The 9,273-nt window shown below is 42.1% G+C and overlaps 1 pseudogene; it reads left to right on the top strand.

Moving 5' to 3' along the window:
* The first annotated feature begins 7,179 nt into the window (after positions 1-7,179).
* Positions 7,180-8,799, top strand: LOC103008152 (protein enabled homolog; annotated as a pseudogene).
* Positions 8,800-9,273: the final 474 nt, after the last annotated feature.

Genomic DNA, 9,273 nt, shown 5'->3' with positions numbered 1-9,273 from the left:
AATAACTACCACAGAGCAGAATAAAGAAAAAAGAATGAAAAGAATTGAGGACAGTCTCAGAGACTTCTGGGACAACATTAAACACACCAACATTCGAATTACAGGGGTCCCAGAAGAAGGGAAAAAGAAAGGGACTGAGAAAATATTTGAAGAGATTATAGTTGAAAACTTCCCTAATATGGGAAAGGAAATAGTCAGTCAAGTCCAGGAAGCACAGAGATTCCCATACAGGATGAATCCAAGGAGAAACACACCAAGACACATATTCATCAAACTATCAAAAGTTAAATACAAAGAAAAAATATTAAAAGCAGCAAGGGAAAAGCAACAAATAACCTACAAGGGAATCCCCATAAGGTTAACAGCTGAGTTTCAGCAGAATCTCTGCAAGCCAGAAGGGAGCGGCAGGACGTATTTAAAATGATGAAAGGGAAAAACCTACAACCAAGATTACTCCACCCAGCAAGGATCTCATTCAGATTCGACAGAGAAATTAAAACCTTTACAGACAAGCAAAAGCTAAGAGAATGCAGCACCTCCAAACCAGCTTTGCAACAAATGCTAAAGGAACTTCTCTAGGCAGGAAACACAAAAGAAGGAAAAGACCTACAATAACAAACCCAAAACAATTAAGAAAATGGTAATAGGAACATACATATCGATAATTACCTTAAATGTAAATGAATCAAATGCTCCAACCAAAAGACATAGACTGGCTGAATGGATACAAAAACAAGACCCGTATATATGCTGTCTACAAGAGACCCACTTCAGACCTAGGGACACATACAGACTGAAAGGAGGGGATGGAAAAAGATATTCCATGAAAATGGAAATCAAAAGAAAGCTGAAGTAGCAATTCTCATATCAGACAAAATAGACTTTAAAATAAAGACTATTACAAGAGACAAAGAAGGACACTACATAATGATCAAGGGATCAATCCAAGAAGAAGATCTAACAATTGTAAATATTTATGCAGCCAACATAGGAGCACCTCAATACATAAGGCAAATGCTAACAGCCATAAAAGGGGAAACTGACAGTAACACAGTCATAGTAGGGGACTTTAACACCCCATTTTCACCAATGGACAGATCACCCAAACAGAAAATAAATAAGGAAACACAAGCTTTAAATGACACATTATACCAAATGGACTTAATTGCTATTTATAGAACATTCCATCCAAAAACAACAGAATACACTTTCTTCTCAAGTGCTCATGGAACATTCTCCAGGATAGATCATATCTTGGGTCACAAATCAAGCCTTGGTAAATTTAAGAAAACTGAAATTGTATCAAGTATCTTTTCCGACCACAGCACGGTGAGACTAGATATAAATTACAGGGAAAAAACTGTAAAAAATACAAACACATGGAGGCTAAACTATACACTACTAAATAACCAAGAGATCACTGAAGAAATCAAAGAGGAAATCAAAAAATACCTAGAAACAAATGACAATGAAAACACAACGACCCAAAACCTATGGGATGCAGCAAAAGCAGTTCTAAGAGGGAAGTTTATAGCAATACAATCCTACCTCAAGAAACAAGAAACATCTCAAATAAACAACCTAACCTTACACCTAAAGCAATTACAGAAAGAAGAACAAAAAACCCCCAAAGTTAGCAGAAGGAAAGAAATCATAAAGATCAGAGCAGAAATAAATGAAATAGAAACAAAGAAAACAATAGCAAAGATCAAGAAAACCAAAAGCTGGTTCTTTGAGAAGATAAACAAAATTGATAAACCATTAGCCAGACTCATCAAGAAAAAAAGGGAAAAGACTCATATCAACAGAATTAGAAATGAAAAAGGAGAAGAAACAACTGACACTTCAGAAATACAAAGGATCATGAGAGATTACTACAAGCAACTATATGCCAATAAAATGGACAACCTGGAAAAAGTGGACAAATTCTTAGAAAAGCACAACCTTCTGAGGCTGAACCAGGAAGAAATAGAAAATATGAACAGACCAATCACAAGCACTGAAATTGAAACTGTGATTAAAAATCTTCCAACAAACAAAAGCCCAGGACCAAATGGCTTCACAGGCAAATTCTATCAAACATTTAGAGAAGAGCTAACACCTATCTTTCTCAAATCTTCCAAAATATAGCAGACGGAGAAACACTCCCAAACTCATTCTATGAGGCCACCATCACCCTGATACCAAAAGCAGACAAAGATGTCACAAAACAAGAAACCTACAGGCCAATACCACTGATGAACCTAGATGTAAAAATCCTCAACAAAATACTAGCAAACAGAATCCAACAGCACATTAAAAGAATCATACACCATGATCAAGTGGGGTTTATCCCAGGAATGCAAGGATTCTTCAATATATGCAAATCAATCAATGTGATAAACCATATTAACAAATTGAAGGAGAAAAACCATATGATCATCTCAATAGATGCAGAAAAATTTTCGACAAAATTCAACACACATTTATGATAAAAACTCTCCAGAAAGTAGGCATAAAGGGAAGCTACCTCAACATAATAAAGACCATATATGACAAACCCACAGCCAACATCGTTCTCAATGGTGAAAAACTGAAACCATTTCCACTAAGATCAGGAGCAAGACAAGGCTGCCCACTCTCACCACTATTATTCAACATAGTTTTGGAAGTTTTATCCACAGCAATCAGAGAAGAAAAAGAAATAAAAGGAATCCAAATCGGAAAGAAGAAGTAAAACTGTCACTGTTTGCAGATGACATGATACTATTCATACAGAATCCTAAAGATGCTACCAGAAAACTACTAGAGCTAATTAATGAATTTGGTAAAGTAGCAGGATACAAAATTAATGCACAGAAATCTCTTGCATTCCTATATACTAATGATGAAAAATCTGAAAGAGAAACTAAGGAAACACTCCCATTTACCATTGCAACAAAAAGAATAAAATACCTAGGAATAAACCTACCTAAGGAGACAAAAGACCTGTATGCAGAAAACTATAAGACACTGATGAAAGAAATTAAAGGTGACACAAACAGATGGAGAGATATACCATGTTCTTGGATGTGAAGAATCAACATTGTGAAAATGACTATACTACCCAAAGCAATCTACGGATTCAATGCAATCGTTATTAAACTACCAATGGCATTTTTCACAGAACTAGAACAAAAAATTTCACCATCTCTATGGAAACACAAAAGACCCCGAATAGCCAAAGCAATCTTGAGAAAGAAAAACAGAGCTGGAGGAATCAGACTCCCTGATTTCAGACTATACTACAAAGCTACAGTAATCAAGACAGTATGGTACTGGCACAAAAACAGGAATATAGATCAATGGAGCAGGATAGAAAAGCCCAGAGATAAACCCATGCACATATGGTCACCTTATCTTTGATAAAGGAGGCAAGAATATACAATGGAGAAAAGACAACCTCTTCTATAAGTGGTGCTGGGAAAACTGGACAGCTACATGTAAAGGAATGAAATTAGAACACTCCTTAACACCATACACAAAAATAAACTCAAAATGGATTAAAGACTTAAATGTAAGGCCAGACAGTATAAAACTCTTAGAGGAAAACATAGGCAGAACACTCTATGACATAAATCACAGCAAGATCCTTTTTGACCCACCTCCTAGAGAAATGGAAATAAAAACAAAAATAAACAAATGGGACCTAATGAAACTTAAAAGATTTTGCACAGCAAAGGAAACCATAAACAAGATGAAAAGACAACCCTCAGAATGGGAGAAAATATTTGCAAACGAAGCAACTGACAAAGGATTAATCTCCAAAATATACAAGCAGCTCTTACAGCTCAATATCAAAAAAACAAACAACCCAATCCAAAAATGGGCAGAAGACCTAAATAGACATTTCTCCAAAGAAGATATACAGATTGCCAACAGACACATGAAAGGATGCTCAACATCACTAATCATTAGAGAAATGCAAATCAAAACTACAATGAGGTATCACCTCACACTGGTCAGAATGGCCATCATCAAAAAGTCTACAAACAATAAATGCTGGAGAGCTTGTGGAGAAAAGGGAACCCTCTTGCACTGTTGGTGGGAATGTAAATTGATACAGCCACTATGGAGGACACTATGGAGGTTCCTTAAAAAACTAAAAATAGAACTACCATATGACCCAACAATGCCACTACTGGGCACATACCCTGAGAAAACCATAATTCAAAAAGAGTCATGTACCACAATGTTCACTGCAGCCCTACTACAATAACCAGGACATGGAGGCAACCTATGTGTCCAACAACAGATGAATGGATAAAGAAGATGTGGGGGCTTCCCTGGTGGCGCAGTGGTTGGGAATCTGCCTGCCAATGCAGGGGATGCGGGTTCGAGCCCTGGTCTGGGAAGATCCCACATGCCACGGAGCAACTAAGCCCGTGAGCCACAACTACTGAGCCTGTGCATCTGGAGCCTCTGCTCCGCAACGGGAGAGGCTGCGACAGTGAGAGGCCCGCGCACCGCGATGAAGAGTGGCCCCCACTCACCGCAACTGGAGAAAGCCCTCGCACAGAAACGAAGACCCAACACAGCCAAAAATAAATAAATAAATTAATTAATTAAAAAAAAAGAAGATGTGGCACTTACATACAGTGGAATATTACTCAGCCATGAAAAGAAATGAAATTGAGTTATTTGTAGTGAGGTGGATGGACCCAGAGACTGTCATACAGAGTGAAGTCAGAGAGAGAAAAACAAATACCGTATGCTAACACATATATGTGGAATCTAAAAAAAAAAGAAAAAAGGTTCTGAAGAACCTAGGGGCAGGACAGGAATAAAGACGCAGACATAGAGAATGGACTTGAGGACACAGGGAGGGGGAAGGGTAAGCTGGGACAAAGTGAGAGAGTGGCATTGACATATCTACACTACCAAATGTAAAATAGATAGCTAGTGGGAAGCAGCTGCATAGCACAGGGAGATCAGCTCCGTGCTTTGTGACCACCTAGAGGGGTGGGATAGGGAGGGTGGGAGAGAGATGCAAGAGGGAGGGGATATGGGGATGTATGTATATGTATAGCTGATTCAGTTTGTTCTACAGCAGAAACTAACACAACATTGTAAAGCAATTATACTCCAATAAAGATGTTAAAAAAATAAAAATAAGAACAAACTGAAACAAATAAATAAAAAAAATCCCCCCCTCCCCCCCCCAGTGACCCACATACTGGAGAATAATTATATTGCAGAGGCTCTCCCACAGGACTGAGAGTTCTGAGGCCCATAACAGGCTTCCCAGCCCTGGGGTCTGGCATTGGTAAGAAGGGCCCCTGAGCATTTGGCTTTGAAGTCCAGCAGGGCTTAATTGCAGGAGCTCTGCAGGACTGGGGGAAACAGAGACTTAGCTCTTAAAGGGATTACACAAAATCTCATGTGCACTGGAACCAAGGGCAAAAGCAGTAACTTCATAGAAGCCTGGGCCAGACCTACCTGCTGGTCTTGGAGGGTCTCCTGGGGAGGCAGGGGGTGGCTGTGGCTCATGCTGGGGTCATAAGAGCTGGTGGCAGATATACTGGGGAGCATTCATCTTCATGAACTATCCTTGAGGCAGACATCTTGCTTGGGTCATTAGCACCAAGACCCAGCCCCACCCAACAGCCTGTAGGCTTCAGGCCAAACCACTAACAGGCCCACCCATTAGCAGACAGGCTGTCTAAAGACTTCCTGATCCCACAGCCACCTCTAGACAGGACCCTAGGCACAGCCCTGCCCACCAGAGGGCCAGGACCCAGCTCCACCCACCAGTGGGCTGGCATCAGCCCTTCCCACCAGGAAGCCTACATGAGCTTCTAGACCAGCCTTACCCACCAGGGGGTAGAAACCAGAAGGAAGAAAACTACGATCCAGCAGCCTGTTGTCTGCAAACAGGCCAGACACTACTCTGGGACCAGCTGACCCCTGATCCTTGGGTGATGAGAGAGGAGGGTACTGCTGGAATGCATAAGACGTCTGCTAGAGAGGGCTACATCTCCAAAGTTGAGAAATGTAATTAACCCACCACGCACATAAAAATACTATAGAAATTTAGACAAAATGAGGTGGCAGAGGAATATGTCTCAGATGAAGGAACAAGATAAAACCCCAGAAGAACTAAGTGATGTGGAGATAGGCAATCTACCAGAGAAAGAGTTTGGAGTAACAATTGTAAAGGTGATCCAAGAACTCGGGAGAAAAATGGATGCACAGATTGATAAGTTACAAGGATTTGTTAACAAAGAGTTAGAAAATATAAAGAACAACCAAACAGAGTTGAAAAATACAATCACTGAAGTGAAAAACACACTGGAAGGAATCAACAGTAGAGTAAATGAAGCAGAATGGATCAGTAAGCTGGAAGACAGAGTAGGGGAAATCACCACTGAGGAGCAGAAAAAAGAAAAAAGAATGAAATGAGGAGGACTTCCCTGGTGGCACAGTGGTTAAGAATCTGCCTGCCAATGCAGGGGACACGGGTTCGAGCCCTGGTCCCGGAAGATCCCACATGTCATGGAGCAACTAATCCTGTGCGCCACAACTACTGAGCCTGCGCTCTGAAGCCTGCGAGCCACAACTACTGAGCCCATGTGCCACAACTACTGAAGCTCACGCACCTAGAGTCCATGCTCTGCAACAAGAGAAGCCACCTCAATGAGAAGCCCGTACACCGCAATGAAGAGTAGCTCCTGCTCTCCGCAACTAGAGAAAGCCTGCATGCAGCAATGAAGACCGAATGCAGCCATAACTAAATAAATAAACAAACAAATAAATTAAAATTTATATTCAAAAAAAAAAAGAAATGAGGACAGTTAAGAGACCTCTGGAACAACATTAAGCACACTAACATTCACACTATAGGCGTCCCAGAAGAAGAGAGAAAGGGCCTGAGAAAATATTTGAAGAGATAATAGCTGAAAACATCTTAACCTGGGAAAGGAAACAATCACCCAAGTCCAGGAAGCCCGGAGAATTCCATACAGGATAAACCCACAGAGGAATACACCGTGACACATTGCAATCAAAATGACAAAAATTAAAGATAAAGAGAAAATATTAAAAGCAACAAGGGAAAAGCAACAAATAACATATAAGGGAATTCCCATAAGGTTATCAGCTGATTTTTCAGCAGAAACTCTGCAGACCAGAAGGAAGTGGCATGATACATTTAAAATAATAATTGGACAGATTATCTGTCAGGCAAGAGCTGCTGTGATGGTTTATGATGATGCCAATAAAAAGTGAGTGCCAGCTGGTGGTTCAACTGGGTTCAGCAGAGTTCGTATATATCATCATACAGGCAACAACACGTTCAGAGTGGTGAGCAGGAAGATTCAGGACCATCAGGTCATGATAAACCGTGCCGTTCCTAAAGGGCTGAAGTACAATCAAGCTACACAGACCTTCCACCAATGGCGGGACGCTAGACAGGTATATGGTCTCAACTTTGGCAGCAAAGAAGATGCCAGTGTTCGCAAGTGCCGTGACGCACGCCTTAGAAGTGCTGAATTCACAGGAAACAGGGCCAACATTGCCTAGACAAAATTCACAGCTACCTGCCCAAGTTCAGAATGGCCCATCACAAGGAGAATTGGAAATTCAAAGAAGGCAACTACAAGAACAGCAACGACAAAAGGAGCTGGAGTGGGAAAGGCTGGAGAGAGAAAGGATGGAAAGGGAGAGACTGGCGAGGGAGAGGTTAGAAAGGGAAAGGCTGGAGAGGGAGCGACTGAAGCAGGAGCAGCTGGAGAGGCAGAGAGAAGAGCGGGAGGGGCTGGAGAGACTGGACTGGGAAAGGCCAGAAAGAGAGCCGCACGAGCAGCTAGAAAGGGAGCAGCTGGAACGCGAGCGAGAGCAAAGAATATCAGCTGCTGCTGCCCCTGCCTCTGAGAAGACGTCTCCGAACTCTGTGCTGGGTGGGAGACTCCCCCGCTTCTGAGCCAGGCTCGCAGGCCACCTCTCAGCCGGCAGAGACTCCAGCCCAGCAGGGCATTGTCTTGGGTCCACCTGTACCTCCACCCCCTTCTCCACTCCCACCAGGTCCTGCCCAGGCATCAGCCGTACTCCCTCCTCCCCCAGGACCCCCTCCACTCCCTCCACTTCCGTCCTCGTCCTTGGGCCTCCACCTCCTCCACCACCGCTTCCTAATCAAGTACCCCCTCCTCCCCCACCCCCTCCTGCTCCTCCCCTCCCTGCATCTGGATTCTTTCCGGGATCCACATCTGAAGACAACTGCCCTTTAACTGGACTTGCCGCTGCAACTGCTGGAGCAAAACTTCGGCAAGTGTCACGAATGGAAGATGCCTCTTTCCCAAGCGGAGGGAATAACACTGGTGTGAATTCGGCCTTATCTAAAACAGATACAGGTCATGGAAAGGGACCCCTTCCTTTAGGGGGTGGTAGTTTAATGGAAGAAATGAGTGCCCTGCTGGCCAGGAGGAGAAGAACTGCTGAAAAGGGATCAACAATAGAAACAGAACAAAAAGAGGACAAAAATGAAGATTCAGAGCCTGTAACTTCTAAGGCCTCTTCAACAAGTACCTGAACAATCTGAACAATCTGAACAAGTACCTGAACACCTGAACCAACAAGAAAACCTTGGGAAAGAACAAATACAATGAATGGCGCAAGTCACCTGTTATTTCCAGACCAAAATCTGCACCTTCTTCGCAGCCCAGGGGAACGGAGTCCAGGCGGAAGCAGGATATTCTAGATGAAATGAGAAAAGAATTAACTAAGCTAAAAGATGAGCTCGATGATGCAATCAGGCAGGAACTGAGCAAGTCAAATACTGCATAGAGAAACAAACTAAGGAGAGATAGGACTTTAATCCAGAGAAGGAAAAAAAAAACCTACAAAGAACAACTGTTAACAACAACAAACCCCCTACATTTTGTGAGCTGTAAGAAGAAAATGGAGACAAACAGTCGGAAGGAGGGAAAAACCAACATACTTTGAAAGACTTCAGACATTACTACTCTGGCGATAAGCTATTTCCCTCCCAGTTTGCTGCTTTTTTCTGACCTTTACAACAGGATGGAAGGGAGTCATACAGGAGTTCCGGTATCAGTCATGCAGAAAATACTAAACCTGTCAGGCAAGATCGCCATGCCTTGAAATATTTTCATGACAAGAGAAAAATCGCACATTTTCCACAATCCACACTAAGATAAAGAGGAGAAAGGCTTGAGAAGTTTTTTTCAGAGAAGGCTGATGAAGAATTTAGCAAGTTATGCTATTGTATTGTAAATGTTTCTCTCAGGTTTGTCTTCC

This window comes from Balaenoptera acutorostrata, chromosome 18, assembly GCF_949987535.1.
Source record: "Balaenoptera acutorostrata chromosome 18, mBalAcu1.1, whole genome shotgun sequence".
NCBI lineage: Eukaryota > Metazoa > Chordata > Mammalia > Artiodactyla > Balaenopteridae > Balaenoptera > Balaenoptera acutorostrata.
Note: the sequence above shows the minus strand (reverse complement) of the source record. Positions and strands in the feature narration are given on the sequence as shown.